Below are 23,178 nucleotides of genomic sequence, written 5' to 3'. Positions count from 1 at the left end.
TAAAGCACCCACAATGCCTCCCTGCATTTGATAATAAAGACAAAAGAAAATACAGAACACCAGATGTCCCAGAATAAAACTGTTTTGCTACAATCTCTTCCATTCAAGACTCTGACTTCAGACAGGACATTGCCTGCAGATGGGTGATTTTCAGTCTTAGTACAGTGGCTGCTCCTTTTGTATATGGTTGGTGCTTCCATATTTGTTGGTTTCTTAAGTAAGACTTAGGTTTTATTCCAATTATACGGCAAGCCCCAGGGCTCAATTCAGATAAGCATACTTCTGTTCCAGTGCCAGAAAAAAACCATCCTTTTTTTTTTTCTTGCAGCCATCATAAACCAGTCACCCTAGAAAAACCAGCTCTTTGTTCTTGGAGGAACAACTATTGTAAGAATATTTTACATGTAAATGAAACATGGGAGCTCATCTTCCTCTTTTATTTGTCATTGCAAGCTTCCCCATTTACCATTCCTCTCCAATTTTCCCATTTAGCAGTGTATGGAATCTGCAATAGTGCATATTGTAATATGCAAATTGTATATAGCATTTTGGTGTCAGACACACTGAAATTAAATCAAATGGAAAAAAAAGGAAAGAGTGTAATAAAGGTACCTTTATGGCCTCAAGCTGTAGATAAATTGTGGTCTGTGGTAGTTAAACAACAGCTGTTCAGATTTAAAACAAAATTATGATAAGGATCCCTAGAAGATAACACCTCTTGAGGTAACAGCGTTTACCTAAACGCATCTGTTAGCAGCAAACACTGTGACTTAAGACTGTTTATGTGATAGTTTATTCCCATTTGTTTTCCTCCACCTCCTCCCCCCGCTTGTGTTCATTGCCGACAACAAAACTCCAACTGCAATGTGAACCTCAGGGGTCCCCATACCACCTTTCTGCCCACACAGGACAAGCTCCTTGCTCCAGCCATCCACAGGTGGGACCCGACTGCCAGCCCCCCACACTCTCAAGGATTAAAGAACAGCAAGAAAGCAGATTGCTATGGTTAAAGGAAGAAAACAGCAGGACTAACACGTTTCAGTAGGGGTACGTATGCTGAGACTCAGCAATCTTTATACTCTTTGTGAGCAGCAGTTCTTTAAGAGCTTTACACCCCATAAAATTTAAACTTTTATATATATTTTTTTTCGTTTATTGCACCAGGGTTTTTTATTGCAGACACAAAGCAAGCCACCCATATGGAATTTCAGAAAGTGGCGACTGCAATCCAACCTGCCTAAATAGAGTGCCAGGCTGGTGACTTCAGAAGTGTTTTTATTTTTAATTTTTTTAAGACTTCTGCTGATCCTTCTGCCCATTCCCACTTTCACAAGATACAGTGATGCTTTAATCATTTACAAAACCAGGAATCCCATTGGCACACCACAAATGACCATTGCACGCGTAGGGAGCATCCTGCCCTGCCCACTGCCACAACCATGTAAACACCTGCCCACCCCCCTGCCTCCTTCCAATGCACATAATTCATCACTGGGAGAAACATTAATATTTCACCTTAGTTACCAAGTGCACCCGTTCAAACTTTTATCTAAAACATTCTTTATCATCTTTTCATTAAGTTCTCAAGAGCTAATGGTTTCTGAGTTCCCGGGGTAAGGATGATGTTCTGAATAATGAAAGCTCATTATTTCTCCACAGAATGCTTGTTAATTCAAATGATGATATTAAAACTATAGTAGCCTTTAGCACTGGGGTGATTTCTAGCATACTTTATCATGTATCAATATATACTCTGTTTGTCAAAACTGCCCAGGGCTGGGGCTGACATTCTCTCTGGAGGAGTCTAGTGCTTCAAGAGGCACTGAATACACCAAGGTGACAACTTGCAGAGTTTGCGCCTCTAGGAAATGGAAAGATGAAACTTGAAGTGCCATTGTCCCCCTTGATTTCCTTATTAGTATTCATAAAGAGACAGTATCCTCCTCTTTTCCTAGTCCTCACAGGCCTTTCTTTTGAATGAAATAAAAGGCATACACATACCAAAAAAAAAAAAAAATGCATGCACAAATTTTGCATGTAAAACATGTCCCTTTATTGTAAATTAATCCCAAACTTCTTACCATAGTTACAGGTAGGTATGCCTATTGCTTACGCACAATAAGTTATTTTTAGAAGCTTGAAAGCGCATCTAAAGGCAAGGCAAAGACACTTCTGCACCCTATTATTGCTATGATTTCTTCCCTACATCTCCCCCTCACCTTTCTCCATGCAGCCATGCTGTCCCCCAGCAGCTTCACTACAAGCCCCCTGACATTACTACCCTCCTTTCAGCTTTGATCACCAGACTGCTGCAGTTGTTGTCAAGACCACGCTCTCTGTGGATCTCCCACCATCAGGTCCCCTCCAAAGGGATGGGAAAAAATGAACAAAAAGCCTTCATCCATACAGAATCCTTTGGTGGAAACTGAAAATAGAGCTGCAATGAAAAGGCCAATTAAAGTGGCCAAGAAGCCTGTTTCTCCAAATATTACGTTTCCTGCACAAAGCATCCTTCCTCACCTCTCCTGCAACTTACATAAATACGTATGTCCTTATCCAACTGCAAATTATATCACCACCTCCTATCAGTTGTTTTGAAAGAGCAGGCTTTGGTGAAGAGAGGAGAAAAGATGCTCAGAGATTTCAGACCCAACACATGTTGTCCTGATCTTTCATCAGCATCAGTTATTTCCCCCAAATGCTCAATGATTTTAAATTTGAGGATCTACAATTAAGAAAGCCCCTCCTACTTCTACTCCACTCCCTTAGTCATTCCTTCTCCAGCTTCCCAGGAGGAAATGTGATTCTGAGCATCATGTCATCCCACCACTGTCAGGAGCCACCAGGTCAGCATTCACATGTGCTACCACATGCATTTCTGCACTGTTGTTGTGTAATTATCCCTCTCGTGAAAGATTTCCTGGACTTACACCCCCAGGCAAAATAAGTACACAGTAAACTTTTTCCATCCTCCCTGTCTATCAATAGAGTGGCAATTAATTATTTATGTTTTAAAACACCTGTCTGATATTTCTTCAGTTTCATGCAGATACTAGAACACATGGTTATTTATGCTGCCTCCCAATCTTAGGCAGAAAATAAAAATGCTTTTTCACCCTGTTCCACATGCTTATAGGGAGAGAAGAACAACCATGTGACTTTCACATCCTGTTCAGTCACAGGGCACATGGGCATCTCAGAGATCCTAACAGCACTGATCTCCTTTGGAGAGTTCCACAGCTGGGGCAGCACCTAGCTAGAGAACACTGTTCCTGCCTTCAACATCCAGCCGTAGACTTGTCACCATGCCGATGTTCAGGTGGCCACCAAAAACCACAGCCATGGCATTTTCAAACACAATACATAGAACATGGCATTATCCTACCCTGCAGGCTGTGCACATGCTTACAGTTAAATCAAGGAGTGTGGCCTGGAGGCTTCGGGGGTGGGTTGCAAACTGTTGTGAAATTTGTCTGGAGGAAATAAATTATGATAGAAAACAATTGTGCTTTGAGCATACTGATGTTTTCAAACAACCCATCAGTACAAATCAAGATTTAAGACTTTTACTGCAAACACCAATGCTTCAGTACAGCATTTGCATGAGAAAAAAAAAAAAAAAGAAAAAAAATCTGTTTTCATTAATTTTACTTCGTTCTGCAACTCCTACTGAAGTTCAATTCACTGGTAGAAATACATCTGATTAGAATGGAGATAGCAAGAGGGAATAACTTACATTACTCTCAAGCTATTTCTACAGTACTTTCCGGGTTTATTTACAGAGCTGCATAAGAGCGACAAGACAAATGGTCTAAACTATTAATTACTGAATTCTGTGATAAAGACAGACAGGCATTTGTGTCAATGTACTTGTGTGAGCAGGGTACTCCACACTGTCATACACAAGCATTCACAGAACTTTGACAGTTTTTGTTTTGTTTTTAAACAAATACCAATGAAATAGCAATTCTTTCAACAAGGCTAGGAAATACATGGTTCTGTCTTGAATACAGATTCAATCCTTTTCAAAATAATTTCATAATTAAGCATTCGGACATGCTCAGGTTTTCTAGTCAAAAGAGGGTGAATTCAAGTGTTCTTTGAAAATTCAGAATCCTATTCTTTGTCCCAAAGCCAGACTATTTCCAACTACTCCAAACACACCTCTATTTCTTTTCTTAAGAAAAAGTCATTGCTCAGGTTTCCACATATCTTTAATCATCCCCAAAATCCTGAGTAATTTCTTAGTAATAAGTACTTAGTAATGAGCACTGTTGACAGAGTGCAACACTGAAAACATGATACTTATGAATCAAATGGAAGTTGGTTCCCACCACCCCTGCAGTTTCAGGATTGAGCCTATATCAAATAATTCCTCTTGGCAAGCTTGGCATGCTAGCAATGCTAGAAGGGATCAAAAAAAAAAAAAAAAAAAAAAAGACGTGGATCATAGCAAGGTGAAGAAACTACTTATTCCATAAGTAGTATAGCTGGCAGTTTTACCAAACCAAGCCTGCAGTCTAGACCAGCTTTACTTGACTACATCACATTCACAGACTTTCAAAACTTTCTTGAAAAATAGCTTGAAAAAGCATTTGCAAGCAAAAGTTTGACAAGACAAAGGCCCTTAGTATTTCAGTGCTTAGCTCTAAGGGCAACTATATGTTGACATTCATTTCACAGAACTGCAAATTTTGCAAGAGTCATTAGAAAACCCATGCATGTTTCCTCTGTACACTAGGACACAGAGAATTGTTAAAGGAAATGTCTGCAGCAGCAGAGTGTGTAGAATTAGTCATTGCTCACATTGTCACAGTGAGGAGGGGATTGCCTGTCTTGTCTGGTTCCTGATCTAACCATTTAAGAGCACTGCTTCCAGTGGTTATTGCAGCACTGCCAATAGCAAGGATTTAAAGTGATCATGAGTCACTCTTTTAAATAAAATATTTAGGGAATGAAAGGGTGGAAATGTTTCTTTCATTTATAAGTTTCTTTCTCTCCAGTAAATTTAGTCTTTTTCATCACCAGAATCAGAAGCGTATTTTGTGCAACCCAAGATTCCCACATTCAGAAAATGCAATGAGCTCACACTTCAAGGAAAAAAAAAAAAAAAAAACACCAAATGCCACAGGACACAATAAAAATGAGGAAAGCTGGCAATACCACCCTGAGAAATTTGCTAGAGAAACAGGGGCATTAGAGGTTCCACATACAATAGCATAAGTGATAAAATAACAACATAGAGCCTTCCTTCTGGAAGCCATGCTTGGCTAACAGCTCCATAACTGTGCTTTGAAATGTCTGATACTCCTGTAACACCACATGGTGACAGGCCTGTGAGGAAAAATAGATGGTTCTGCAGCTGGCTGAGGCTGTACACATAAAGCTTCTGAGCTTCCAGTCCATGCCCTTCCCACAAATCAGGAGCATTAGCACGCAGATATATCACAGCCCCTTTCATGATAGACCTTGGCTCGGCAGCACGCAGGACCAGGGAAACCGGTTCCACATGCCCTGGGAAAAAATGACAGCTTCTCCTTGCAAGCTGTTCCAATCATAAAAGGTAGAAGAGGCTTCCATGCATGCCCCAACTTGCCTCCTTCAAAATGCCTGCATACCCAGCACAGCAAAGAGCAAGCTCTGAAGTGTGCTCCTGGCCACCCTCTTGATGGCTTCCTGGCAACGCTTGGTGTGCAGCCCCACCAGGTCATGCAGGTGCCCAAGTCAGTAAGTCCCCTTATCCTGCATCTGCCTGCCCTGCTTCTACTGCCAGCCTCCTCACCCTCTTCCTCTTGTAGTATCAGTCTGGCCCTGTGAAGTGGAATGAAGTGTCCAAAACAGGGCAACAGGCCAACTTGCATTCTCCTTGAGGGAGAAGTAGACAACTGTTTTTCCTGGAACATGCTCCAAATTTCACACCCTTTTCTCCCCCCACAAAAGAGAGAACAGGTACAAAATGGCATTCAAACACAGATAAAACAAGCTAACATACACTTCACCACTCAGCACATTCTCCCCACAACTGAACATTAATCACCTTTGAGAGCCCAATTATAAGAAAACTCAAATCACTGAAAGCTCCATTCCAGCACATCCTGCCCTACTTAAAGGCTGCCCAACCTCTTGAAACTCCTCCAGAGCCTCAGCAAGCCATAGTGGCCAGAGTTACACAAGCAGAGCCAGCGTGCCTGTGGCAAGCAAAAGCAGGATGGAAGCTCCTCACCAGCATGATCTCACACCAGAACACACAGCAGTAAATGACAACCAAAAATTTAAGGGCTGTCCTCAGCTGTGACAGACATTGCACCCGACCTCCTCCCTCTGCATGCAACATCACATAGTACTCAGATCTTTTGCAAGCATGTGAAACAACAAGGGTGGTTTGGGCTAGGCAGCACAGAAGAAAAGGAAAGTGTTCACATACATGATGAGAATGACTAGACAAAGATCCACTGTCATGTCAGAGAAAAAAAAAAAAAAAAAAAAAGCAAGAAAGCTGCCCTGAGCTGAACAAACAAACCTCATGGCTGAGTTAACCTTTCCAGAAGTACTGGTCTCAGGTAGAAACTTTACTTGAAAGCTTTTCCTAAAAACATAAAGACAAACAAGCAGCGCAAGACAGAAAGAAGCAAACCTTGAAAGCCACAAGGTTTGGGGCCTTAGGCTATTCCTCAATATCCCTCAAAAGTTCCAGGCATTTTGCCAGCACAAGAATCTACCTTCTGGTAGATCTCAGTTTAACTCCGCTTACATGCAATGCCACAGTTTCACAGTCCTCTGGGTGCTGCAGTGATTCATTTAAACATTGGGGCAAGACTGCTCCCTAACTTCTGATAGACACATTTACTGTGACACCCTCCTCCAATTAATGATCAATACTAATGTGGGTGAAAAAAAAAAAAAAAAAAAAAAAGGTTTACACTCAAAGAATTTCTTCATTTAAATAAGTCTCCTAAACAGGAATGAGGATGAATGGATAGCAGTCCCTTGCAATGAGAGGAGGGAGAGGGTCATAGGACTTCAAGATTTTTAAATGAAAACGTAATGAAATTAAATTTAATTTAATAAAATTAAATTCCTCTATTACAACAGAAGAAAAAGCATGTACATGGATTTCCTGCCCCTCCACCCCCCACCTTGTAATACACTGCATAAATCTGTATAATCCACTGCTATGAAACATCAGCCAAGCCAAACTACAGAGGGATTTACATAGGTGTGACTAAGGTATAAAGGATAAAAAAAATCTAGAGTTAAAGGAATAGCAGAGGGATAAAAGAGTGAGGAATGAATGTAAAGGCACCCACAGCAGCAGCTCCCTCCTTCACCCTGCTCCACACATGAAGAAGGAACTTGCCAACTGGTTGTCCTTCAAGGTCCACTTGGGGGATACAAGCACCATCCCTTGCCTTATCAAGGAGGAAAGGAGTGAGAAGAGTGGCTCCTGTCCTGTCATGTCTGCAGCCACTTGACCCCTCAGTTCTCCTGAGTGCACCAGGGGTAAAGGCAACTCTGCAGTCCCTGTTAATGGCTGCAGGCACAGTCAGTAATGCTTCCACTGCAATTCCCAACAATTACTTCAGGGTGTTTTGTTTGGGTTTTGTTTTTTCTTCATTTATCTTCCCCACCCTCCCCAACCCCCAAAAGTTGAGGTCTTGACTGTTAACCAAACATTCATTTCTCATTTAAATTAATTAGCAAAGGTTTCCACAGGAAGGTGTTTTCTTTTTAAATGCCTAGGATTAAAGATATCCTTTCTATGGATACAAATTTCATTTTGTCCCAAAACCAACTGACAGTTTTTAATTCTAGAATATAGGTAAGTGATATCTTTGAATGAAGAGTAACCATGGACTGACTTTCAAAGGAATAACCAGTGATTTAGATAAACTTCACACAAAGTCCATGTCATTTCAGGAAAGTTATGTTCATGGCTCCCACAGGTTGAAGTCAAGAGAAAGACACTGGGAAATGAACAAGTGATATGAGAAGAACAGGAGAAAGCTGATCTAGAGCACAGCAAATGCTGAGTTCAAGAGCTAAAAAAAAGTTATAGGAGCAAACAAAGCAAAAGCAATTGCTCCCGAGGTTGCAATCTGCACTTTGCAATCTAAAAATCAGATGAGACTGAGGTGATTTCATTCATTTACGTTGATGTATTTTCTGCAGTTTATGGAAGAGATTGAAACTGCCAAAGGTATCAGAGTCTTATACAAATTTATTGTGCTTATGGTTTATGATCAAGAGTGATGGCACAATCATTAACATGTGCATATGTATAACCAGCGCAAGAAAAGTTACTGTTTGTTTAACAAATCTGGAATATATTCACAATGACTAGAATTGCCAGACTGTGGAAGCACTCCGAAGCTAAACATAAAAGAGGAAGATCAGGATTTAGCTGTTTAGACATTCAGAAATGTAAGAAGTCACTTTCAAAGCACCTAAGCAGGTAAGCTGCTTTGAAATATTCACTGAAATCAACGGAGTAGGGTGCCTGACTCCAAGGCAGTTTTGCAGCTGTTCTCAAGCACCTATATATAGAATGGAGGAAGCCCAATCACTTTGTTGATCTGGCCCTGGGTGCTGCCATCAGATATCAGAGGATGCTCTCTTCTGTGCCTACTTTCTGCACAGACACCATCTGGGATTAAAAAAACAGACCTAACAAGAGGAGGCTACATAGTGCTGATTTGGTCCGTTTATTTAAAGTAATTAGCTGTAAGAGACCTCAAGAGCAGCCTACTCTTCCTCCCAAGAGCTCCACCAGGCCACAGCCACCATGAGCAACCTCATCCCACAGAGGGAGCCTTGCAGCATCCCTGGTGTGTGTACTGCCCTCCTACCACCTCATTTTACTGCTGCTAATGCAACTACCATGCAAGAGGTGCCAGCTTGCAGATAATAACTCCCTTGAATTCAGGTGGCATACGTGCACTACCATGAGCCAAGTTTCTCTGGAGCTGTCAGGGCTTGACTTTTTGGGAAGGTTATGCAAGTACACGCTCAAGGAGCACCTACACAGCACACAAGCCAGCCAATCTCCCCCTCCTCCCTCTGCCTGCTGCAAAGGTATCAGGCTGCCTTTGGCGAGGAGAGCACATTGCCAGTCTTACGCAAAACTTGGCTTGCTTTTCACACTGCTTTAAGCCTCACATGAAACTGGGGAAAAAAAGGAAGCAAGAAAATTTGGAAGACTGGTGTACAAAGTACAATTTCTTATGTGCAAATTCTGAAGCACATTAATGCAGCTGGGATACTTTTTATATTAAATGCACAGTATATAAACATGCCCCTTATATTAAATAAACTTTGCTCTTGATTTAATTTTCCTGTTTTGTCTGATTTAGTCTGAAATCCAACCTATCCAAGATAAAACATCTGTGAATACATGTAGAAACCAATTTTTCTCCCCACATCCACTGTATGTTTGTGTGCTGCCCCAAATGCAGTAATTCAGACATCCCACTGCTAAAGTCACATTAGGGCTCATTAGATTAGAATTAGAAATTGCAGTGTAATATATAACGCAAAACTACCTGAAACACCCACATCCTCTATATTTTTCCACATGCTATGATGCAGTTTGGATCACAGTCCAATTCAAAGGTAGAGACAAATTGATTCAATGTGACTGACTGGAAAGATGGCAAGCATATGGTGTATATCAAGATTAATTTTCAACATTAATTTTTAAATATCAATTTCAGCTACTTTGGAAAGAAGGAGGAAACATTTGCAACTGCCAAGTTCAGTTAATTGTTGTTTTTAATAACTACATTTTTTTTTCTTAAATTGCTTCTCCTGTGGTAAGTAAAGCACTTGGTAATCTCAATTTTTTAAAATGTATTCACTTCTAAAATTGTTAGCAATGACACAAGTTAAAGCCCCCAAGTAAAGGATTTAAACTGAAGTGGAACCAATATCTAAACAATAAAGTGACAGCAATACAGAAGCAGGAAAGATAAAGTTGAAATTCTCAGTACATATCTAAACAGTTGTAGTTTCTCAGCTCCAAACATAATTCCTCACAGCAAGAGGGAAAAAGGAAAGCTGAAAAATAGCAAAATGCAGCTTGTCAAATGCAAAATAAAAACTTCCCCTAGCTGCCGTTTCTGTATGCTGGGAGTATAAGAATAACATATGAGCAGGGAATGTGACAAGCAAGGATGGACTCAATGACTGTTAGAGCTAAGAAAACATTTACTTCCATGTTTTGTTCCAAAGTGCTACTAAGTTTACAATATGTGTTGTTGCAGCCTTAGCAAAAGGCAAAGTGTTTTCTTAAAGAGTCCAATTAATTTGTTTTTTAAGCTGGTCCATTCACACAGAAGCCAATTCAATAGTACCTTGCTCTTGCCAGTCCTCCAGAACACAAACTTAAATTAAAAAACATTTAGTTTTAAAAACTTATTCAACACCAGGTCAAATTAGACTTTTACAACTCCACTGTAAATCTGGTGAAAGCCCCAGAAATTCCAGATTAATAGTTTTAGTTAGGACTACCTGTTATAAACTGGAGAAAAAGTAGACTTATCAAATGGGTTGGCATCTGTGTATGATGCTTACTGCCATGCAAGTAGGTAACCTGTGTGATTTTTTTAAGCTTGAAGCATTTAGGTTTAGAAGTATTTTTCCTCATTCTCCCTTATTAACCATCTTCCTGCCTTATAGCACTTGAATCGCATTTTTCAATGCTCTTAGTTTGTGTTCGCACCCCAGTTTCATATGTGCTTCCTTCATCCCTGCTGCATTGCTTCCTCCACAACCCTTTATTAGCCCTGCCATTATTCTCTTACTATAGAAATGGAAATGCTCATTTCAGCATCAGATTTTCTCAGACACAAGAGAAAATGCTCAGAGCCAAACGCCTCTGACTTTCAGACCTGGCCAATCAACCTCACTCAACCCATATTCCTCTGCCACTTTGACCATCATACCCTATGAGAAGGGCACAACACAACGGACTGAAGATCAAACTAGTGCCTCTGGCTTATTGCACAGCTCCCCTTCATCACCTCCCAACCAGGGAAACCCACGAGTCTGAAAGTTGTCTCAGCTGCAGAACAAGCAAGCCACAAGAAATCCTGAGGCAATTGCCTTCAAGTAAAACTTCTTCCAGGACCTTGACCTCACCCCCCCACCCTCTTTTTGCTTATTCGATAAGGGGTGTCCAGCAGTAACCTGTCCTTTTGTCACAGTCCTTAATTGTCAGCCTACTCTTGTGCTGCATCCTAGCACCATTTGACCCCACCATTGCTTTCTCCAGACCAGCATTACTTTGTGCTAGTAACAGGCTTCTCTAACCTATATTGCTGGTGCAAAACTAAGGGAAATTGACCTCCAAAAACAGACAAGGACAAAAAGACTAGCCAGCCAAATAGACTAGCCAGGAAATAGTACAGCACTGCCTTTTGTACCTCTCAGCATTCATACATTTACACATTAGCAATGCTCAATATTTACAATTTTTTTCATCAATCATCTTGTTTTCACTGCTTAGAGTTAACCAAAAGTAAAATTTGCCTTGACCTAATCAAGCATAATTTGAAGTTCTATAACTGGGTCCACTCACACACTTGCAGCTGCACAAGTCTGTAGTCAGCTTACTAGATTTGGATCAGAACACAGCCTCACAATAAGTGCCTCTTGAAGTACTGAATTAATAAATACAGGATGAAACAAAACAACCTGTCAAATGACACTGTTGTAGTACAGCATGAAGAGTTATGGAAAAGATATCCACAGAAAAGAAACCCCATAATACAAAACAACTTTAAAAATTTGGCTGGCGCCAATCTTGTAAACACATCAATATAGATTTTCTTTCCACATAACTAACACTGAGATAATGCTTTGCTTGTATTTACCATACCCTTGTATTTCCTTTTCAAGAGGGATATTTCATCAAGGTCTTCATTGGCGTTTCAGTGAAAGGTCCATTTTGACTACACTTTCAGTAAAAATTAGTTCTGACGTGGTTGACAAATCATTTCATACAATGTGGTTATAAAGAACATTAACATCACCTGTTGCTGCCTTTGGAATCCAGAATATAATATATGAGCAAGGACTTTTTCATGACAAAGCAGTTAATTTAGTAGCAATTTTGTGTGCTAATACTTAGTAAGTTAATATTCACTGGTACCTGAAGTTACTCCTGAAAATAATGTGTTTTCTTTAGAGATTTGATAACAAAAAGCATTATCATATCTCAGAGAACAAGAACTGATTTCATGTAAATCTCCCTTAGAGACAGATTACAAAAATAATCTACTCTCACTTTTCTAACCCAAAAGATTTGGATGGAACACTTGTCCTGGTTTCAGCTAGGATAGAGTTAATTTTCCTCCTAGTAGCTGGTATGGTGCTATGTTTGGGATTTAGGATGAGAATAATGTTGATAACACACTGATATATTAGTTGTTACAGAGCAATGCTTACACTAAGCCAAGGACTTTTCAGCTTCTCCCACTGTACTGCAAATGGGCAGGTTGGGGGTGCAGCAGGAGCTGGGAGGAGACAGACCCAGGACAGCTGACCCAAACTGGCCAAAGGGCTATTCCATATCACCTGACATCATGCTGAACAATATATAGGAGTGGCTGGCCAGGGTGGGGGGACCATCTGCTCGGGGACAGAGCGGGCATCAGGGCAAATGGTGAGCAATTGCATTGTGCATCACTTGTCTGTGCACAGTAGTAGTAGTAGTACTATCATCATTATTTTCCTTCCTTTTCTGTCCTATTAAACTGGTTTTATGTCAACCTACAGGCTTCCTTTTTTCTGATTCTCTCCCCCCATTCCAGAGATGGAGGGGGAAGGGTAAGCAAAGAGCTGTGTAGTGCTTAGCTGCTGGCTGGGTTAAACCACAACACACTTATTCACAGATGAGCTACAAAGTCTTTTCCAGATATCATGCACGTCTGTAGATAAAACAAAAAAATAAAGGCAAACTCACAGCATCCTTTCCTGAAGTCAGCTTTTAATTGAAAACCACGATGTTCCCAAACCTACTGCCAACATATTAATTCCCATGCACAGTGTTCAGCTTGGCTTATCCTTTAAATTTACAATTAGGTATTTTTACCTCATGCACATGAGATGAGCATGGAAGCAAGGGTAGACAGCAAGCAGCGGGGTCATCTGCTTCAGCCCATGCTTCATGCTTACCTGCTGTGCTGCTAAACCCCTCCATCCTGAGCATACACGTACTGCAACGGTCCAAGAAACTGGCTTTTGCCAGCTAGTTTAAAAGCCAGTACTGAGCACACAGTCTCGCAAGGTCAAATGGGGGCTCGAGGGCAAGCCCAGGACCCGGCCTTTGCTTCCAGCACCAGAACTGGCAGATACTCATGTGCCTCAGGTTGTCGGATGTACACCCTAGAGCTCAGGAGACAAGAGAAACCGTTCGCATTGCTTTGATTTACCAGTCAGTCCATACGTGAGCCCTGCTCTCAAGATATTATCAGACATGACAAAAGTGCATCAGAAAATTAAAACCTTGCCGGGAGGAGGCAGGCAAATGAGCATAATTCCAGTGGCCTGATATCTACTAGATCTCCAGCTCACTGGTTGTAACAAATTGCATTTGCTGTCTTGCTCACTATTGTTCTGCCATTGATCAACCACCATTTCAATACTTTTAGCTGACTACTACTTAATTCATTAAATAATCACAGCTAATAACCAACCACCTCGGGACTACAGATAACATCACGTATCTCAAAAAATCTCAATGTTTATGAAAGGACATAAACCCTACATCTCTGATCACTTACTGAGGTGTGGCAGCAGATTAATAAGGTGAAAAAAGCCTTAAGCAATGGATGTCATCATAAAAGTACTGAAAGATCCCACAGTGGAACCACAGAGAAAGCCCAAGAAGTATCACTCAATCAGGTCTTCAGTTTCAACATCTCCAAATAGATAAACATGTTCCAAGAAAGTGGGCTACATTGTACAAGGGACATTTACTGCTCTTTAACCATTCATTTCCAAAAATGTATGTTACTGAACTCCACTCAAGCTCTGCTGTCATTCTTTATTCACTCAAATTATGGCATTCTGAAGCTTATGAAGTTAACAGAATTAACTTGACTGGCTGTCTATTAATTCAGGGGCACAGGCATTATTTCAAAGTAATCAAATATATGAAAACATTTAGTTTATTCTCAGCTGCATTCCCATAACATTCCCTCCATATTCTATTTTAATTTAGTTTTCTGTTGCTGCTAGGAAACACTTCCAGAGGAAGTGCATTACTTTGATTTTACAGGAAACGGGACAAAGCAATATTGGGGAGCTGGCTATTTTACAGGATACTGAGGACTAAGTGATGTTGGGGGGGGGGCTTGCTCTTTCTCAATTTGAAGGTCAATAAACACTGAAATGCATGACAATAATAAAACTAAATGTGTTAAAAGTTTCTCCTTTGTGAATTTATATTTCTCTCATGCAAAACAGTAAGTCCATTAGAGAGTCCTCCTATTGTATACTTTGTGAGTGCTCTTTATACCAAGAGACAAAACTGTACCTGTGAAACAGTGTTGACACCTTTATATTATTCATGCTTTGCTGAGACGAATACTGGGTTTCAAGTTCTGGCAGGGAGCTGCCTGACAGGTAGCCTTACATCTGCAGCACAGCTCCCACTAAACAGCTGTTCTAGCCACAGAACAAGCACAGATGAAGCACTCAAACAAAAGAAACCCCACACTGCATTTAATTGAAACAATCAGGTTCCTCAAGGCAGGGTTTTAAGAAAGGTGGAGGGGGTGGGTATTAGTTATTAGAAAAAAAAAAAAAAAAAGGGGGGGGGGAGGGGGAAAGCACCAAGAACAAGTAAGGAGAGCACCCAGCTGAGCCCCGACCGAGACCCGTGGCAGAAGTACCTTTAGGCCTGGAGAGTAACATTTTACATAGCCCCCATTTCACACCAAAAACAATCCTCAGTGACACAGACACAGGATAAGACTATTTTATTTATGCACTAAACACCCCAAACCATTAGGTATTTAAATTATCTTAAATATCTAGTCCTTCAATACTTCGGCCCTACTGTGAATTACATAGAGCTGTTGCATTATTTGAAGAGCTCTGTTCTTTTTGGCATGATTTCTATGTACTTTTGGATATATTCAACCCCTTGGTCTTTATTGCTGCAGCATCCAGACGGAATTTCAGTCCCTTACAACTAAAGTTCCTGCACCTTGTGGTCAATGGGCTGCTACAAGTTAAAATTATCTTTGTTTCTCCGAGGTTGAGCATCAGAACTGGCATTAGAATCACAAAAGCACCACTTCTCTTATATGCAATTCAGCACGATAACCATCAGGTTCTTTGTCTGGAGAAGTGAGTGGTCAGTTTGTGCTTATTAAAAAAAAAAAAATTAATAATAATAATAATAATAATAATAATAATGTTATATATGGATTGGTAATTTGTGTCGAGAAAATGGTTGATATTAATAAAGAAGGGGGAGATTTGAGAGTGTGGCCATGGGGGTCGGAAAGACCCATGGTTGATGATAACATTAGACTCTTAACGAAGAGGCCATCAGGAATGTAAAAGAGTTTAGAGGGAACAAAGAAGGGTGATTCAGGAAACTCCATGCAGTCTCGGGTTTCTTGTTCTCCAGCCATTAAGGCATGGAAGTTTCTGGGTGTTTGCCGTTGCTGTTATTTGCAAAGTCGTTTGACCAATGAAAAGTTGTTTTGAAAAGAACTGCTGTGGGGAGAAGGGTATAAGAAGGGAGCCTGCAGTCAAGATTAAAAAAAAAAAAAAAAAAAAGCAACACGATGTGATGAAGTTATGTCATCAGTAAAGAAGCAGAAAGAAGGAATGAAAAGGAACAGGCTGGCAGAACGGAGACCAGGACGGGAACAGGCACTTTGATTGCCTCATGAAGATAGGTTCGGCCAAACTCAGCAAACTGCTCAGAGCAGCTCGTACAGAAAGTCGCTGGAAATAGGCGGCACTGGAGCTGGAGAGAAGCTGGAGCTGAGAGAAGCAGACCTGTGCACACAGCTGCCGCTCGCTGGTAAGCAGTTGTGCATTATGGGGAATCATACGTCCTTAGAAACAAAGAGTGTCCTGGTAACCTTATAGCTTATTTTCCTTATTAACAATCAGACAGTTTATGAGCCTGAAATATGGGACCAAACTGAGGTCAAGGTGTGGGACTCTGCAACTAAAAACGACAAGGTTGCAGTGGGATTGCTCGGCACCTGGCGAGCGATCTCTGAGGCCTTAAAGAGCCCTGTGGGACCACAGTCAGAAACGTGTGGTTTGCCAGACAGTGAGGGAGCTGCGGGCTCCTTTACTGATCTGACTGCTATGCCATGGGCCCCTCTGCTGCTACAGCCATCGAAGGCCTTTGCTGTTTCGCCCCCTGTTGACCTGGACGTGCCTTTTGACCCAGGCCTATTGGCCTTCACAAGGAGATGGATATGCTTTTCTTTGATTCGGGAAGAACGGGATACATAAGGCCCGAAGGCCGAGTTGCTCGACAACTTAAAGCGAGACATATTGTTCAAAAGGAATGGAAAACGGAGACTTGTTTGTAATCAAGAAAAGGAATGGAAAACGGAGACTGTTAAGTCGTGGAACTTAAAGGATTGTTTGTTACCTTTTCTGATTGTACATTAGTATAGGCATACTTGGGTTTAGTATGTAAAAGCAATGTTCTGTATATTTAGAGTTTTTGATGTTTGTGTGTGCATGTCGGGGGAGCGTAGACTCCCTGCGCACCCAGCGCTGTTTACTTGCCTGTTATACCTTTTATAAATACTCCTTTTATAAATATTACTAAATTCAGATTGAGTTGAGACAACAATTAACATGGATGATCTCTTAAGCAACTTCAAACTTTCAAAGCTGGTGACAAAGCTGCAGAACAAAACACACCACAGTACAGCAAAGTTTGCAGTAGACATGCATCTAAATAGGCATGTAGTATTTTTAACAGCTCATGTATTAAATTGAATGTTGTCAGGCTTCAGTGGCTGAGATGCACATAGGCAAGGTTTCCTTAACACAAGACGCTATACCACAGATGCTTTACATAAGGAGAATTGGTGAAGCTTTCTAAAGCTTGGGAAAGTTTATATCAATTTTAACCAAAGGTTTAAAAAAGTCACCATGCTGATAATATGATTTCATAAACATTTGTCCACAAATAGTCAGGCACTTACAGATGTTGTGGTTTGAAAAGGAGCATCATGGTACCTCTGCAAGCAAATCTCCTTTACAGGTGACTTCTAACAAAAGATAACTTGTAACATGAAACATACCAGGCAACACAGTCATGCAGGACACCAGTTACAGACAGAGAAACAACAGGAGAGGCTCATTCACTCTACAACATAAACAGAGTGAGATAATCTCATTGAAAAGAGAAACGGACATGCAAAGGGATGAGTAAGGAATAGATCCCCCATAAAAGACAAAAACCACCCAAGCATAATGAGGGAGGGAGGAGACTGAACACCATTAACAAAATCTGTCGCAGTCCTGGGAGAAGAATTATCCAGCACCAACATCCCCGTACTCGTTCACATGCTCAGACCTAAAGCAGACAGCATGATAGATGGTACCAAGCTCAAATACCAGACTCCAGATGTATCTCATACCTGTATGCTGAGTGCATGATTTCTAAATTACAAGAATTCCATAAACAAACTTGCTTTAAAGAAATTGCTTTTCATGACCTAAATCATCTTACTTGCTGGGTTTATCTAGCAGCTTTCAAGTCATAACATATTGAGAAGCAGGTTTAATTCCAGTATCAATATATCAGTTTGGATCATGCTACAAGTGAAATAGACATAATTGGGAAAATAATGTTTAAAAATAAATGCTTGGATTAACTTAAGACATCCAGTGGTCAAGGTAGCCACCTTTAATTTGTACATGTACATTTTTCTGTATAAGGGTACACAGATATAAGGGTATAAAGGTACACTGTTTCTGTATAAGGGTACACTGTGGTGGATGGCACAGGAGATACAATTATGGAGACTCAGTTATCTCTTCCTCATAACTTTTTCCTCATAAATTGTACCTTCCAAAATACTCCCTATAGCCCTTTGGGGGACCTCTAGCAGGCAAGACACAGTCTGCAGGGTAGCTTGTGTGGAGCAGCACAGACACACTGCAGCCTCACATGGTACACAATACATGATACAGAAAGACTGCAGATGCTAGAAGAGCCCTGTCCCTGTCCACCTCTCCTGGCAGGGGAGAATAATGTTGTTGCACAGACTTCTCTGCAGCCTTCCACCCTAACAGTAACTGCACCACATACTTGTTCATGCATGTGTATTAGCACTGAGTCCCTCTTGCCACAATAAAAGATCAGAAAAGACTCAAGAAATGAGCAGAGCTCCCAGCTGTCTGTGTTTTTCTTCTGTCCCTGGTGTTACTCTTGGCTTTATGCAAGCACTACTTTCAATTAGGTTATTTCCCTTCCCCCACTCCTTCTTTGGTTTGGCCATGAGACTATAAATCCATTATTAACACAGCTTTACTCATTAATCAAGGTAATCTTCTTTTGCTTTCCAAAGTTTCTCATGTTCTTATCTTTGCATAATTGAGCATTTACACTTCAGAAGAATATCACCTGAGGGAGTGGGGGCAGGTTTGGAAAGGTTTCCCCCCTTAAGTTTCAAAAAAAAAAAAAAAAAATTTAAAAAAAAAAAAAAAAAAAAAAAAAAAAAAACAACTTTGAAAGAGGATGAAGTTAAATTACCAAAGCCTTAGGGCAGAGTAACTTAAAGACTGATAATATGTAAGAGTTTCTCTCATTCACCACAGAAACTAACATTTCACATGATGTGAAATCAACAAGCAATAGACTTATAACATTTTGTCCTTATATAATAGGATCTTATCAAGAGATACCCAGTCTCCCAAAACCTTGTTTTGCTTTCTGCCTTTGAGGCAGAGACAGTGGGGGATTTTCCTAAACATTTGTGTCAGGAAACTCCACCATGAAAGCCAGTATCATTTCCACAAAATGTCACAACTGTGACCAAGCTCTGCCTAGTCACAAATACTGTCCTAACAGAGACCTTGTTTCTTGGTCAGGATGCTCTGTGGCCAGGCATTCTGGGCTGCCAGAGCCGCAGGCAACCTCATCAGGAAAGCTCGGCATATCCAGGGTTTATTCTACAACCCCAAGGCTCTAAAAGCCCCAGATGAAGTGAGGAGTGCCAGGGTTTTTTAACCCTCCAGCTGTGGGGAACCGAGAACCTCAGAAATCCTGCTGGAAATTAATACATGAGCACCTAGGCTGACAGGTCCAGAAAGCACCAGAAAACCCAACCTCTAAAGCACGGCCCTCAGTGCCTCCTGACCTCGCTATGGAAAGTAGGACATCTATTTTTTCCATTCTAAGAGTCTAAGAGTGAAAGAAAACTAGCAGAAGTGCAGAAATGTGCAAATATAAAACATCTAAATGGCTCGTGGACCCGTGCTGTCTCCTCCAGCACTGCCCTAAACCACAAACCACCATCTCAGGTCTCCATTTTCTCAGATCTCCACAGGGCAATCAATAGCACGGTGCAGACATGCCTTGTGTGTCTCCAAAGTCAGGAACAGCCCTGAAATTTCAACACTGCCCAAATCCTGACTGAAACAAGCCAGAACAAGCAGCCCAGAGAGAAAACAATGTCTGCTCATATGTACATTTCACATGCATCATAGGCACACTTTCTGAAAGTGGTCTGCTGGTTAAGGCTGCACTTGTTGCTTCCCATATGTGAATTGTTCTTTGAATAAAATTAATTTATTCTACAATAGCCTCAATACAACATGTCTTGTACAATACCTCAATCCCTTTTCTACAACAGCCTTCTACAATATACTTCCTCTTTCCATAGACTAATATAAGAGTTTTTTGTTTTGTTTTGTTTTTTTTTACTATAGAAAGGAGGAGACTCAAGGGATCTAAATAAGGAAAACAGGGAAAAGGTCCATAAGACAATGGTTAGAGGTAATGCTTTATCACTGTCATACACACACACGCACAAAAAAAAATAAATAATAAATAAATAAATAAATAAACATAAAAACATAAAGCTTCCAAACAGCAATATAATTCCATTCCAATGATGCAGCTAATTTGTTGAGATTTATTTTAGGCTTGATTTTCATGGAGGAAAGTAACCTATTTCCTTCTGTTGCTACTGATGGTATGTACATAATTCACTGTAAATATCAACAGAATTTAGAAAACAATTCACCTGCAAAGAGCCGACTGCTGTGACCAAGAATATGTCTGAAGCACTAAAGAAAATCGAAAATACTAAAACAAACAGCCTTCATTCTTTTTTCCCCACACACCAATTATGGAAATTATGGCTCTTGCACTGTTCTAATATTCATCTCACCAGTTGGTTCAAGGCACTCCTGAACATTGGTCATGCGGGCAAAGTCAAGTCCTGATGGAAACACTTTCCTTAACATTTGAGGGAGAGGTTTCTCTACAAAAACAAACAGATACTATGGCCAAGGATCAGGCTCTTGGACACCAAGTCAATTACACATCTAGTCAAGCACCAACAAAATCCTACCTAAGCATAGCACAAGCTATGACCCTTTACATTCCCAGCACCACACTACATTTTCTCTTGCAAGGTGAAAGTACATGAAGGCAGAGGTAAAACCCTTCTGATGGGTCTAATTTCATCTAATAAAATTAATTTTGCATGAGAACTGCACACATTTCCTACTTACATATGCTGACCTTCCCAGTCTTTTTCTGTTTTCTTGTCTGATATCAGTGGGTATCCAGCCTCACATGCAGGCCCAAAGCACTGCTGTTTGAGATAGGCTTCTGGCTGGGAGACATTTGAAAGGTGGCTGGTCCTGCAATCAAGGTTAAGGACTTCTGATCTTTTAAGAAACCGCAGGGAAGTTGTTCTCCAGCCAACACCATGCCACACACTACTTAAAACCTAGACCAAACCCAAGGCCAGACCTTTTTTTATGTACAAATCAGATTGTGCCCCAGCCCCAAAGTCAGAAGGCTGGGATGTTGTTTCCATGGACTTGGGGATAACCCACTTCTGAACACCATTCCTGTTCCCAGTTGGGAGCTCATAGATAAAAATACAAATACTTACAAGTAAGCAATAAAACATTTGACAACCCTAGCTTGGTTACATCAGAAGTGTTTCCAATTTAAGCCTTTAAACTCTGGAAGGTGCTAGCAAGGGCAATGCCAAAGAAACTTTGGAGAGATTTTCTATCACACATTTACTACCTCCTTGCTGCATTCCACAGCTTTCAATTGGCTATTTACTAGTACTTTCCACATCTTGCTTCAGGAAGTTTAGAAAAAATATCAGAAACCATTATACAAAGTCTGGACTGCTTCACACTTGTTCTGAAGAATATAAAAATGTAAATCAAAAGTCTCAAGATATCCTAGGTACCGCTACTGCCATTGTTTCTTCTAATGCATATGAGAGCTGGCTAAATTTAGTCCTCCTTTTACATCTTGCAACACTTGGGCTATGCTTTTAATTCACAGATAAAATTTACTGAGCATTGGAAGATAGAAAAAACAAGACTTGCTTAACACTCAATGCACTTTATTGAAAATTTGGAACACATAGAGCTTAACTTAGCTCTAAAACTAATAAATACTTTAGTTGTTTTGTGTTATGGGTAGTGTTCAGTGGCTTGCATGACTAATTAAACAATCTTGAGTTTGCTTTGAAGGCTAAGCCATCCTAAATGGCTTTAAATTACATTCTATCAAGCTAAGCTTGGAATTAAAATTCTCATTTGTAATAAGGAATTTTACTGTGTATAAATGCTATTAGAGGGTCTGCACTGGAAAGTTTAGTGAGCTGAATTGTTTCTGGCCCTGGCAGCAAACAGAGACATCCTTGTTTTCTCACAGCTGAAGTCCATGTTAGGAGGTGAAACTTTTGCAGGAAGTACAAAAGGAAAAGTGCTTCTAGGGGAGTTTTGCATAGGATAGGAAATCAATGAGAAGATGAGGGTGGAAGCAGAAAGAAGGGGCACACAAGGAGAACTGCCCTAATAGTTTTTATCTTCTTCATGTGGCTCACAGCCAGCACAGGTGAGGCTAACCTACAACAATTGCTAACACTGATGGTATGCAACCTGTGCATCCTACATCCATTTTGGTTTAATGGGGCCATAAGCAAGTTGTTTGAGATCACCAAGTGCACTGGCAGCAGTATTTCTGTCTGCAAGCAAAAAACGAGGCACAGTAGCAGCCAGTACCCAGCTCACAAAGCAGAGCTGGACACACGCACACAATTTGGAACAAAGATGATATTTTGCTGGGAAGGTTTTGCTCTTCTGTCATCAGCTACATATTTTGCAGGAGGAGAAATAGCCGTGCATGGTAAAACCACATCCTGCAGCTCTCAGTCTGGTCCACAACTGGAGCAGACACCAACCCTTTGTGTCAGGCAGCCTCCCATGCCACCACTCAAAGTTAAACAACCCACAACTGCTGCAACAAGTACACCAAGGACTTCAGAGCACAGCAGTTTTCATCCCAAACCATCTGAAAGCAATGGAGGCATTACTAAAAAACAAAGCTTTCAGGGAGACTGTCCCCATTCTCCCCCATGCCTTCAAATGACTAACTTATCTTTTTCATCCAGCAGGACCCAAGCTGTGTCTGAAGTCAGAGACACGTACCAGACCACTTGTTCTTTTAGCAGCAGTGTGTGCTGTGTTTAGGTAGTTGGAGTTACTGCTCACTAAAAAATAGTTTGTCCTTCTTCCATTAAAACCACCCTCAAAAATTTGCCTGGCATCTATCTGCCATTAAGTGGATTTTTTTGTGCATGGTATGTGTGTGTATACATGGAGGGTTGCCTTTTTTTCCATCATTACTTTCCCCACTGTCCTCATGTTTGAGAAACACCATATATTTCTATTGTTTGCCTTTACTTTCAGCTCTTCCACAAACTGAAATGTGAAGTGATCCATGCTTTCACTGGCACAGCTCTACCTTGTTTTCTTTCTCCCCTTCACAGATTCATTCATGTGTAGAAGGCTTTTGATCCTGGGTTTAGGTATTCATCCCTGCTTTACATAACCACAAGCAGTGACAGGTACTTATGTAAACTACAGTTGTGTCCTTGTGTCCCTGCACAATATGCAAAGTTTCTACAATTTAAAGTA

The sequence above is a fragment of the Aythya fuligula genome, chromosome 2 (genome assembly GCF_009819795.1).
Source record: "Aythya fuligula isolate bAytFul2 chromosome 2, bAytFul2.pri, whole genome shotgun sequence".
NCBI lineage: Eukaryota > Metazoa > Chordata > Aves > Anseriformes > Anatidae > Aythya > Aythya fuligula.
Note: the sequence above shows the minus strand (reverse complement) of the source record.